The sequence below is a fragment of the Brassica napus genome, chromosome C3 (genome assembly GCF_020379485.1).
Source record: "Brassica napus cultivar Da-Ae chromosome C3, Da-Ae, whole genome shotgun sequence".
Taxonomy (NCBI): Eukaryota; Viridiplantae; Streptophyta; class Magnoliopsida; order Brassicales; family Brassicaceae; genus Brassica; species Brassica napus.
The window spans coordinates 17561653-17575640 of record NC_063446.1 but is presented as its reverse complement, the minus strand read 5'-3'; the positions used below and the strand labels follow the sequence as shown (position 1 = coordinate 17575640).

The following is a 13988-nucleotide window of genomic DNA, read 5'->3' as shown; positions in this document are numbered from 1 at the left end:
ACTCTAAACCCTAAGTTTGTGACTTTTGATAAAACATTAAGTGCTATTTTTGTGACTTTTGACCTTGAGTGCTAGTTTGAGAACAAAAACTTGATTTAGTGCTATTTTTGTCTTTTTCTCTTTTAATAATCTGAAAAATACAAAGTTAGACCATCCGCAATGGTGAGACTCATTGGAGTCTTTAACACAAGGGCATTTCGGATTAATTTTGGATATTTTGGATTTTTTTTTAAAAAAAAAAGAAAAAAAAAGATGACCATTCACGGGCCGCCACGTAGTCAATGGGACCCGTGAACAGTGTAAGGATCAATCCTTATCAAAGGATTTTAAAGATTCTTTTTTGCACAAACTCTAAGAAAGTGGGCTCCACACCCACTAAGGATTCACTTAAGAGCTCCCATTGTGGATGCTCTTACAAACTAATGTTAACAGTTTAGTATTCATATTATAAGATTGGATGCTGAGATTAAGATTATTACATCTTTCAATCTTGTACACATCTTCAAGATCGATAAGAATTTATGCATTAGTAAGCCTTCTTCACTCCATTAAGAGGTATTGTTTCATCGACTGTTATGTTCACATTATAACTTTAACCATATGAGTTAAGCAACTCATATGTGGTTTTAGAATTCCACCACTAGTACTAAAAATACTTTCTGAAGCAACTGATGATACTTGCTTGACTAAAATATCCAAAGCAATCATCTCAAATAAGATAGGATACTTAGCTTTGTTTTCTCTCCACCATGAGATGAGATGCATCATATTCCACTCCAATCACCAAATCAAAGAGTTTTCTTACTTTTTTAGGTATGTTCTCAACTCATTTTTTGTAACTCATATTTTATTTATCTTTTGCTTGTACCTAACATCCATTCTTTTATAACCCATACAGTTGTCCACTATCTCCATTCTTTCAATACACTGCTCCCCGGAAAACTGAGATGAATTGGTGAACTGAAATGAATTGGTGGACTGAGATGTTTGGTTTGACTTGTTATTGTTTCCATATCTTGCATTGTACTATTTGAAAAAAAAAGTTCACAACATTAATCTTCGAGTCACGCATCTCTTTATATTTGATAGTGTCTTGCCTATACAGCTCAATAAAAAACATCTCCGCAAGCTCCAACTTCTTGGTTGGATCAAGACTGTTGTCACAATTGACATCATGTTAATATTCTCAGATCATCCCAATTTCTGTCAAATTTCCTAAATAATTTTGTCTGTCTTAGACTTCAAATAAGAATATTTGTTTCTAAGTGCTAACAGATTTGTCACTATGGTGATTGTTTTACCATAACACCTATGCGCATTGAGAGAGGTTGAAGTTGATACCACAAATATCGAGTTGGATAATATCATAAGAAACTGACATAACTTCTCAACCTCATTCCAATCCCTTAGCTAAGGAGACCTAATTCTTTTTCAATATTCTCAAACTTACAAACTATTCTTTGTACACCTTTTCTTATCCATCAATCTTTTTGAATGCTACTTTGAACTTATGAGTTGTTGTGAACATTAAACATGTTTGAATTCCACCGTGTCTTGACATCCAATGGCAAGCTTCCACTTGTAACATTATCCAAATCTACATTAAATTCAAAAGATCTTAACCTATTTGTATATGATCAAAAAGTGTGTGACGTAGGAGATTCACTATGAATATCACACACATTTTGATTTATTCCATCTTGTCTCTTACTATCAAGTTAGCATTACATCTCATGTGCATGCACTCATGCACTCCTAGGAGACTGATTTGAAACCATGGCAAAAGTACCTGAAACTACCTAAAAGCTGAACTTTTGGCGGTAGCATTGTCTACGATAATATAGAATTCATGCATCCTCATTCAAATAAGCTTTCTTGTAAAACAGATTCTATAGTTTGACTTTTATGATTTTTGATGTATTTCAATCATATGATCAGCTTCTTAACCGCCAAAAAACATCAAATGGATTTAGGCTAGAGACCAATAATAGAAAAAAAATGTACCAAAATTTGAAAATTACACTTCTTAATCCTCAACAATGGCTTCAGAGTGCTGCAGGTTTTGAATTAAAATCGAATAAAACTTTTAATAGAAGGGTTTGTGAATGGATTGGAGAAGAGTTGGAGAAGAGAGTCGTGGAGGAAAGAGAAAAAAAGAGAAGAAGAGACAAAATGGGTGTACTTTTGACTTTATTATCATCTTAAGAGTATTTAATAAATAAAAAATATATAAGATTCATTAAAAAAACGTGATAGATTAATTTTTTCTCATTAAGAGCATATCATACTTTTGTTAAAAAAATGGTCTCCAATAACTAAACTAGGGGTTAGAATGGGATGCAGATGACAATGAATGAACATCTAATTATTTTCTATTAATTATTAATAATCAGTCTACATTATTAATTCATTATATTCACTTTCAAATTCACTTCACTTTTTCATTCATAAACCACAAAATTCTTTTAAATATAAATTTTTGGTTTTATCTTTCTTTTCGGTATTATTAAATTTAAGATGATTTTTTATAAAAATATGTAAAATAATATATTATTTATATATATAGACATATTAAATTCTATAATATTTTCGTAAATACTAATATATTTATATACTTGACATATTCATATATATTTAATATTCCCTCCGTTTCGGATTACTTGTCATTGTAGGGTAAAATTTTTGTTTCAAAATAAGTGTTGTTTTATAATTTCAATGCAAAATTTATTGATTTTATATTTTAATCTATTTTTCAATTGGTTGAAATGTGGTTAGGTGTATTGGTAATGATATTTTTATCTAGTAAATATACAAAATTAAATGTTTTTTTAATCTGAGTCTAAAACGACAAGTAATCTGAAACGGAGGGAGTATAATTTATGTAAAAAGGTATTTATACACATTATTTTCATATAACCGATTCTTTCGTTTACTTGGATCACTGGCCATCCGTCGGGAGTTTCGGGTTTAATATCGATAATTTAGCAACAAATCCAAAAGACAAATTTCCTATCTTTTCTTTCACCCCGAAAGCAAAAGTTCACTTTTTATCTCGTTGATAAAGGTTGACTGAGTAGTAAACACGAATATCGATAAAAAAAGATTCGAAACAAAAATGAATTTTTCAGGGTTTTCGTTTAATTATGATAAACTGGTTGAAACGTAATGATCTTACGTCTGTAATGCATTGTATGTCCCAGAATAGGTCTCATTCTCAAAAGGTGATGAGTTGGAATCCAATTCCAACTCAGGATTCTTATGGTTCTAAAGGATCCATGTACAGGAGAACCAGGAATGGAGAGCTTTCCTCCCTTTTTTCTATGGGAGCGTGTACAATTACAGAGGGATGTTCAGTACCGATTCTTATAGTACTGTTCGAGGGGTTGATAAGCAAATTCCTGTAGGAGTGGGAGAGTCAGAGTCGAAAAGAGAATTCCTCACTTTTTTTTCTCATTCAAAACCGTGCATGAGACTTTCATCTCGCACGGCTCCTATCAGAACATATAACTACATTAAATACTTTTTATATAAGTTTTAAATAAATAGAAAAACATATATTTTATAGTTGATTTATAGAAAAACATATATTTTATAGTTGATTTATAGAAAATATATTATGAACAAATAAAAATACTCTGTATTTTTTTAAAAATTCATTACATTTTGTAATTGTATTAAATTTTATTAGACCATAGGTTAACGAGCCACCTTTTGTTTGTACGCAGCTGAATTTTCTGCACCACCTTGAACAGTGATTCTGACATTATGTCGGTGCATGGTTATGATAAAAGTATCAAAGTCGAGAAAAAACACAAGTGCTTGATACACGGAAAACAACAATTCTTTTCTTTAAAGTTCACCAAAATGTTTAGATAAGAAAAATGTAAAGTGTTTTCAAAAAAAAAAATGTAAAGTGCAAGCGAGGAGAATGATGGTGTGATGCGTCAGCTGCCTGACAGTCACTCTGACGGAAGAATTAGAAATGTTTGGTTATTGTTAAATTATAGATTTTTCATTTTACAATTTGTTCGGTGGTCATAGAAACAAAAAACGAATCTTAGAAAAAAAAATCTGTCGGTAAATAAAACATTAGGTGGTTAAGCCACTGTCAAGCGCACTAGCAAAACAAACAAAAAAATGTTAATTTTAAAACTCGCAACGAAAAAGATGTGTTTTGTTTTTATTTTTCAAAAGTTGCCGTAGATGTGCTGATTTTCAAACTTATACTTTTTACCAATTGTGGTTGCACGAAAAGCACACAGAGGGGATACATTTCACCCACATGTCCTAGCAAGGATCCTGACAACGTCCGTGAACATTTCTCCGCGTATACGCGTCTTCTCACAAATACAATACTTTTTGTGGTTTCTTTTTTCTCGACCTTTTGTCGTTTAGTGTGTGAAAGAAAGAATCCTTAAAAGCTTATTTGCTCTGTTTATTCAAAGGAGAGAAATAAAGACATTTTGGCCGAGAGAGAACTAAATAGTTCTTCCATGTTAACTGAATTGAGAATATAAACAAATAAATATTTTTCAAAAAAATAAAAATAAATAAATATTTTACTTTGTAAGGTATTGGATTTTTTTGGTAAACCACTTTGTAAATATAAGGCTTCACCATATGACTATGCAACAAATCAACAAGTGCTAGTTACATCGGTTCATAAATCATAAAATAAAATAAATTAGAATAAATTAAAAGATCCAGTCTTCATATACACACCATAAATAACATCTCCAACACCTCTAATAGCAATGAATCAGCAAAAAATCACAGGCCATGTTATTGAAAAACGGATAACTCAATAAATTATTTAACAAAAACTATTTCTATTTTTCTTAATTAAAATTTGATTAAAAATTGATCTTTTATTGGCTTTATTCGACCACATCTTTAGTTTTCTTTTTTGATAAAGGATTTAACCCTGTCTTTAGTTTATCATCCAAGATTTTTTATTCTAACAAAAAAAAAATCAAGGACTACCCAATATTCACTTTTTCTTCCTCAGAGCTTAGAGTAACCCCCACTCTGTAAAAAAATGTCAAAATATCATTTTCTGTAGTTGAACAATTAATTCTAGTGAACTTCTCTTCAATCAATTTATAATTATTGGACAAGAGGATCGATTAAGTTATATTTTCTTGATTTGGAGGTCTTCAAACTTTATTTTCAGTATGTTCTTCTATTCCATCTCTTTCAAAGTACAATTTATTTTATTTAAAATCACAAAGATTAATAAAATTGTTACTTTTAAGAAAATATCATTTAATATTAAATTCAACATTTCAACCAATAATTAAAAACCTACATATTTTTATGTTTCATACAATATCAAATAAATAAAATTGCATTGAAATGTAAAAATAGTTTATATTTAAAAATATTTAAAAAAAAAATAACGAATATTACGTAACATCTCTATAACATTATTTGTGAAAGTTTGTTTCATATGTGACGCGCTCATATTAATTCTTATGATAGTTAATTGCAATGATAGCTCTAATGAATTAAATTTATTTGGTTGTCATTATTAAAAAAATATTTTTTTTTTAGATTTCCTTTTTCTTTATATTTTCCAAAATAATATATACAATAAGGAACATGTATAAAACTTAGATATGTTTTCTATATATTGGAGGTGATTGGCTAGGCTGTCGATACTTACTTTAGCTTTAACTTTTATCTACAGCTTCTAAAAACATCAATTATACTTTAAATCAATTTCTAAAGCTACGACCAAAAAGTTAAAAATGGATGAAACCTCTATTTTTAACAGTTCATGGTTCATTCATATACCACAGATGCAAAATTCAAAAGCGGACAATCTCACACGTAGTGCAAGGACGCAACCGTCATTTGTTGTCCATATAGATGCAGAGTTACCAAATTGGTTTGCAGAATCTATATGAGTCGACTGTTTAAGTTACCGACAAAAAAACCCCTATGTTGTAAATCAATATTTTATAGGCTGTAGGAAAAATGTACATCTACATCAGAAACATCTACATCAATAATTATACAGCCAAATTTTCACAGCACAAAATTTAAAGCAACATCCCAACCAATCACCCTCGATGTGATTAACTAAAGGAAAGTTCACAAATAATCTTGATTTTAAAGTACTTAAATAATCTTCACTTTTAAATGATAATCTTAAACAAACATAATATATATATATATATAGTAATAAATATTTTATTTAAATAAATACTTTCTCAAAGTTATAACAAAAATAATTTAACAACATAAACTAAGATTTGATTAATGAAAAAGAAAATATTTTCTTTTTCCTTTTATTTAAATTCCTTTTTTATATTTTTCGAGATAAAATATATAAGAAAGAAAATATTTATAAGATTTTAAACAAAAATATATTTTATATATAATGTAATTTCATTAAAATGAAAGTTAACAAAATTAGAGATGGATGTGTAAAAGAAAATAGAGATGGATGTGCTGTTATTCATAGAGATAAAAAATACTATATGTGTTAACAAAATGAAAGTTAACAAAAATATTATAAAAAAAGTTAACAAAATAGAAAATATTGATGACGTCAAAAAAAGGTAACAAAATTAATCTTGATATTAAAGTAAAGAAATAATTTTTCTTTAAAAAAAACTATCAGTTACTCCCTCTGTTCCTAAAAGTAGGATTTTCTAGAATTATTGTTTGTTCCAAAATAATAGATTTTCTAGAATTTTAAGGTACTTTTAGTAGTTAATGTTGATAAATTGTATGATTTTAAGAAAAATTAATTGAAAATATTTGAATTGATTAAATACTATTGGTTGATGGTTGTTGGAAAATGCATAGTAAAATAAACAATTAATTTAATTGTAAACATTTATTATATTCTTAATATGCGTGAATACTCTATAAAATCTTTCTTTCAGGAATAGAGAGAGTATGTTTTATAAAAATTTCCATGTGGTTTAACATTTGAATTCGTTTAAAAAAAAATATAGCGAATAAACATCAATAATTCTTTAAAAAAAATATAGCGAATAAACATCAGTAATTCGTTTAAAAATATATAGCACATAAACATCAGTAAATCGTTATTTTGTTCGTACTTCGTCATTATTGTATCTATCTACTTTATTAAAAGAGGAGAACATATTATAATTAATTTTTATTCCATATGCAATTTGCACAAATTGTCACTGAGATTAAAATTATTCCGTCGTAAAAAAATTTAAAATCATTTTTCTGATTTTCATTAATGGTATTTTAGTCTTTTTGTCACCCTTAATTAACATCAAAATTGTGACCATATAAACATTATATTATCATATACGACTTGCTATCAAATTGACTAACCGGAGTTTAATTAAAACCCAGCTATTGGAAATATTACTATCTAAACCAAAAGATGTTCAAATCTAATGCTTAAATTATTTTAGTATCACGCTAATTCGTCAAACTTCATGTCACTCTTAACTCTTAATGTAACAAGAAGCAACAAATCAATATCTCCTGTATATTAGCCAAGGAGAATTACGACAGGTTTTCGTAACCACGTATTATTACTAGGATGATTCTTAGAATCCTTAGATAAATAAGTTGGTTTTTATAAATATATATTATATATATTTTTTATTAAACTAACTATCAAATTAATTAGTAGTACCCAAAATAATATTCTCAATTATTTCCTTAAATTAAAGCTACGAAATTACCTAATATGATTAACATATATATGACAATTAATGATGAAGAATTTCCTACGATAGCCTTTTTAAAGGTTTTGTCACAAAAATAGCCACCAATGAAGAAAATGACCAAAATAAGTTTTTGTATTTTAACGCTAGGGTTAACTAATCTAGACTTAGGGTTTAGAGTTAAGGGGTGGGGTTTTGAGGATATGGTTTCAAATTTTAAAAAATAAAAAATTCAAAATAAAATGGGCTATTTTGGTCATTTTCTTTTTTGAAGGCTATTTTTGTGACAAAAACTTAAAAAAAACTATTTGAGAGAATTTCCCATTGATGATTATGAATAATACGTATTTGATAACAATTTTTAGTATTTTTTTAATTTTATATTATTAAAAGAAATTAGACAATCACATTATGCATATAATGAAAATATTTAGATTTATTCATATATGTTATATTTTGATTTTTTTTTTAAAACAACAATATATTACTAAAAATGGTAAAAGTCTCACATTAAAAATTTTGTGATCAATGGTTTAACTTTTTTTTTTCAAGCAAGATACAAGTGATCATTGGATTAATCAAAAGGTAAACGTTGTTTTAGTCTGGCAAAATTTTCTATCTTCCAAATATGTTTCAGTTTTTTTTAGTTGTTACATAAATAGTAAAATTAATATGAAAAATGTATTCAACCTATTTTCTTGGTGATAAAAATCCATACTTGTTATTGAATATTTGAATCTCATTGCATTACTCAAAGAATTCAATTTAATAAAATTATCTTAGAGTTCTTATGAAATTAATTTACTATAATTTTGTTATTTAATTACACAACTATTAGTATCATAGGAATTTTTGTATTAAATTTTTTATATGATAATATATGAAAATAAACAAAGCCACAATAGAATATAAAAGAAAGTAGTTTTTAAAAAACTTAGAGAAAATTAATTTGGAACTTATAATATCCACCAAGTTTAGAAGATACTCTACTGCTGAGTTATATCGTTACCTTATTTTTTTTAAAAAAGAACTGACTAATCATAAGTAAAAGGTGAAAACTTTAGTTAAACAAAAACTAGACATTAATGTAAAAACTCGAAACATAATACAAAATTTATCAAATATTATACACATATCATTTGACTAGTATTGTTTGAGTCAATGTTGATTTTGATTGAAGTTTAATAATTTATTTGAAAAATAATTGATTTTCAATTTTTTTTTTGACCTCAAACATCTTACGCAAACAAGAGATGGTTCAGAAAACCAAATCGGAATAGAACAATCAACATAATAAAATTTTATGGAAAAATCTTAAGGTTCTAGTTAGAGAATCATAAATTATATTTTACATTCTAAGAAGGTAGGATAATTGATTTGACTTATATCAATATAATGTATACAAAAATACAATGAAAATGATTCAGCTAGGCAAACATTTCTGCATATCTTCTATCGAAAGAATAAAGATGCCCAAACTGTGACATGCTCTTCCCACCAAATTTATTATATTCATTTTCGGTAGAAAGAAAATAAAAGGAAAAGTCTTGTCAAATTTGTAAATTTCTTGGTTCTTTTTTGAAAGAAGAGCGTGTGAAACGGACACCTCCACGACATAAAAAAAAAATATTAATACGCAGAAAGAACAGTTGCATTTATTTTTTTAACAACAAAGAACAGTGCATAAAGGGCCAAGAAATGGTATAGAGAAGAGTGAGAAGAGAGCCAAGTATTTCAAGCTTTCTCTTTCTTCAAGAACTTGAGTGAGAGAGAAAAGAACTCAGATTCTTTCACGCGCTTCCGGATCCTTCCTCCCGACCCCTCTAAAGATCCACTCGGGTCGATCTATTTTTATTTCCCTATCTACTTCTCCAGTTTCTCATTCATATCTTTGCTGTTTCATGTCCCATTACAAGATCAGTGCACAAAAAAAAAAAACATTACAAGATCCATGTAAGAAGAAACCCATCTTGTTAGTTAATTGTAATTTCTTATGCATCTGCTTCGAATTTACTTTCTCTAGAAAATTCTTGTCCATACAAAGATTGCATGTTAATCCCTGTTATACATATAGTTTACACGTTTTTTTTAGGTTTTGTTTAATACTTCAGAATTTTCTTTTATAGTCTAAATATATTTATATAATTTTAAGGCTTATTTGTAGACTACCAAACAATCACAAATCATTTTATTTTGTCCGTTGCAAACATTTCTCTGCTGAAATTCCTCACAGAAAATCACCTTAAAAAATATTTGGGGTATATTCTTGGAAATTTTCATTCTTTGGATCCTTCTAGATTTCACGTATATCCATATTTGTTTTCCCATTTGTACTTATCTGATCATGCTAGTTTATCGGCATAACGTTATATAGAGTTATACTAGTCTCTGATATGTTTTGGTTTATGAAACAGATCGAAGAACCGTAACCGTAAATGCTGAAAACAAGAACAAGATGAAACAATGTCTCAGTCTGTAGATCCGCAAACCGATCTGGTCGGACACAACAACACCAAAGCGATCACTAACCCACTCACTCGGAGTCTCTTGATCGGTCTGAACAACAACAAGTGCATCTCTGATTCTGATTTTCTCAGGAGCCCTAAATCTCCTCTAGAATTCAGGGTGTTGTCTAAAATGGCTGAGCCCTTCTTCCTCAGATCTCCTAGATCATCACTCACTGCTCATCTTAACTGTTGTTGTGTCCCTGATAAAGTTGGGCTAAGCATTGTGGATTCTCTTCGTGATGATGGGGTTTTGTCACCAGATGTCGTGTTTGGACCAGCCTTGAGGCTCAAGTTTTCTGAGATTAAAGACAAACATCCCAGGTTGTTTCCAGAAACCAAGTCCTTGGATGTCGAAAAGAAAAGATCTGGTGTTATTTTTGAGATCGGTGATGAGACCGAGCCAATCGGGTTAAGAAACCGCTCCTTCTCTGAGAATGATTGTCCGAGAAAGGCCCGAGTTCTGTCTCAATCCAAGGTCATCGCAGAAGGGTACTTTCCAGGGATTGGTTCAGACAGTGCATCCTCCTCTTGTCTATCTGAGGATCATATGGAGATGTCAGAGGACTACACTTGTATCATTGCGCATGGTCCTAACCCGAAGACCACTCATATTTATGGTGACCGAGTTTTAGAGTGTCAAAAGAATGAGGCTATAAACAAAGAGAAGCAATTTGAAACAGAGTTAGAATCCATGTTTCCCACGGATCACTTTCTCAGCGTGTGTGACTTCTGCAACAAGAAACTTGAAGTTGGCTACGACATATACATGTACAGGTGCGTGTTCCGTTACCAGTACTCTCTAGTACACACAAAAATGTGCATATGCACACGCAAACATAGGATGGTTGAGTTGCCCAACTTAGGTAGATCTGGAACTTCACATGCATAATTGTATGAGGAAATGCTTTAGAGGTTTCGGAAAAATCTAAACTTGTGATGTTTGTGTGGTGATTAACTGCAGAGGTGAGAAAGCGTTTTGCAGTGAGGAGTGTCGTTCAGAGGAGATGATGATGATAGACGAGGAGGACCTGGAAGATTCGTGCTTAACTATGCACGAATCCTTAAAGAAGCTCTTCTGAACAAGAAGCGGCTAATAAGACGATGGGACGAGCTTTTATAGACCCGACCATTGTCTATTAACTACCTAAAAGACTTATTCTATATGTATTAAATAGTGTCATGCCAATGGTAGGTAACATTTGGCACTAATCTGGTTCATCCGTCCACAAAGAGCTGCGTTTATGCGCATCTATTAGCAGCTGCAGCAGCCACGGATGAATTGGGCGTCCTTCGCTTTATTTTTATTTTTTTTGTATATTTAGTTTTTGGTTTTGGATATGGAAGTCTAAAAACATACTACTATGATCATAACCGACGCAATAAGCTTCGTAAAGAGAGTGTTGGTTGCAAGAAAGGGATTGTGTACCCACTTCATTTTCTTTTCTTGAGTCCTGTTTTGTAAGGTCTTTCTGTGGATGTCTGGCCTCATAAGTTTGTATGGAGATTTTAATTAACTAAGTAACATATCTATAATGATTAATTATATCTCTTGCTATCAGAATAAGAACATTTTCAGATATAATTCTTTTTTTTTTCTATAATCATTTTTCCTTTACATAAAAATTTTCGTTGCCATTGCCAACAATATAAGAATTGGCTTTTTAGGCCACCAAGAACAAAATCTCCAAGCAAACATCAATACTCTAATAATTATGATGATTGTCTATTTGGCGAATGAAAGCAAAGGACTTCCCTCTTGGGCTGCCGGCTGCTACTCCATGACTAACTCTGAATATGAGTGTAATACCCCGTCTACAAAAAAAAATAAACGTTCAGTAGATCAAATAAGATGGATGGTGTTTTATGGATGGTTCTTTGAATGGTGTTCCATAGATGGTGCCGTGGATGGTGTTCCACAAATGGTATTTCATGGATGGATCTATGGATGGTGTTCCGTGGGTGAAATTCAGTAAATCAGTTATGTGAGCTGCAACTGATTGCATGCTTGTTTCCTTGCTGAACCATGACATGTGAGGAGCACATGTCTGCGCAAAAATTTCTTTGTAGGAGGGAAAAGACATCAATTTATTGTTCACTCGGTCATACTTTGTGATGGGATTGATGAAGTAGCTTTCCACATGTCTGCTCACCACCTTGCTTTGTGTAAAGAGAAAACCCTCAAATGAAATAACTACTATGCTATAACTATCTTCTTTTCTCCTGTGATAGACATATATACCAGAGAATAATCAGTACAGTTTGAGAGAAAAATCAGAAAAAGCTATGGTGAATTTTTCTTGTCCTTCGTACCTCAGCCTGAGGTCGAATTGTAGATCGAAGAATAAATTGTAAAATAACATTTTTGAATATTATTTTGTATCAATAATTTATATATTAATAAATTTAGTATTTACATGTATAATTAAACTTTTAAATTATTAGCAATACATAATTAATTATGTAAGAAAATATTATTTTTATTTTTCATTATTTTGAAATAATATATTTTATCATCAATTAGTTAGAAATGATTAAGGTATGTTACATGTTTGTTTTAATTTATGGAAAGATAATTAATGCTAAGATCTAGGAATAATTAATATCTTAGTGGCAAAATATGTAATCTAATCTATTAATTTAGGGTCATATTTTCATATATCATTAACAAGTCATAGTAGGACCACTTAAAAAATTAGTTAATATAACATATTTGATTATTATTTATATTAATAATAAGCGTACTAACATATGTGGATAGTGTTCCATGGATGATTCTGTGAATGGTATTCCGTGGATGGTGTTCCATGGATGATTCTGTGAATGGTATTCCGTGGATGGTGTTTCGTAAGTGGAATTCAGTAAATCAATCATGTGTTGATTCATTTACATAGTCATGTGATAGAAATACGCTGCTTGATTGTTTTGCTTCTTCATTAAAAAGGCATATGCTTTTTATAAGCTGCTTAGTCTGCTTGCTCATTAAAGATCACATGCAAATCACAAGCCGCATGATTGCTTCCTTGCTGAACCAAGACATGTGCTCCTCACATGTCTGAGTAAAGATTTCTTCGTACGAGGGAAATGACAGCAGCTTATTGCTCAGAATGATGAAGTACCTTTCCAGTTGTCCTCACCCGGTCATACTTTGTGATGAAATTGATGAAGTAGCTCTCCACATGTCTACTCACCACATTGCTTTGTATAAAGAGAAAACCCTCAAATAAAGCAACTACTATACTATAACTACCTTCTTTTCTCTTTTGGACGTCCTGTGATAGCCATATATAATAGAAAATAACCAGTCATAGTTTGAGAGAAAAATCAGAAAAAATTGTGGTGAATTCTTCTTGTCATTCGTACCTCAGCCTGAGGTCGAATTGTAGATTGAAGAATAAATGGTAAAATAACATTTTTGAATATTATTTTGTATCAATAATTTATATATTGTTAAATTTAGTATTTACATGTATAATTAAACTTTTAAATTATTAGCAATACATAAATAGATATGTCAAAAAATTTATTTTATTTTCCATTATTTTGAAATAATATATTTTATCATTAATTAGTTAGAAATGATTAAAGTATGTTACATGCTTGTTTTAAATTATGGAAAGATAATTAATGCTAAGATGTAGGAATAATTAATATCTTAGTGGCAAAATCTGTAATTTTTAACTTAAACGAAAGATATTATTTCAGTTTTAATAATATAAATATTGATGTTCTCTTAACTTTTGAGGCTATGACTATGCCTAGGACATTTAACCAAAATTGAATACCAAACTAGATACGACCTGAAATGGATCGGTTTGGT

The 13988-nt window shown here is 29.9% G+C and overlaps 1 pseudogene; it reads left to right on the top strand.

Annotated features, from left to right (window-relative positions):
• Positions 1-10078: 10078 nt before the first annotated feature.
• Positions 10079-11714, top strand: LOC106388372 (annotated as a pseudogene).
• The last annotated feature ends 2274 nt before the right edge of the window (positions 11715-13988 follow it).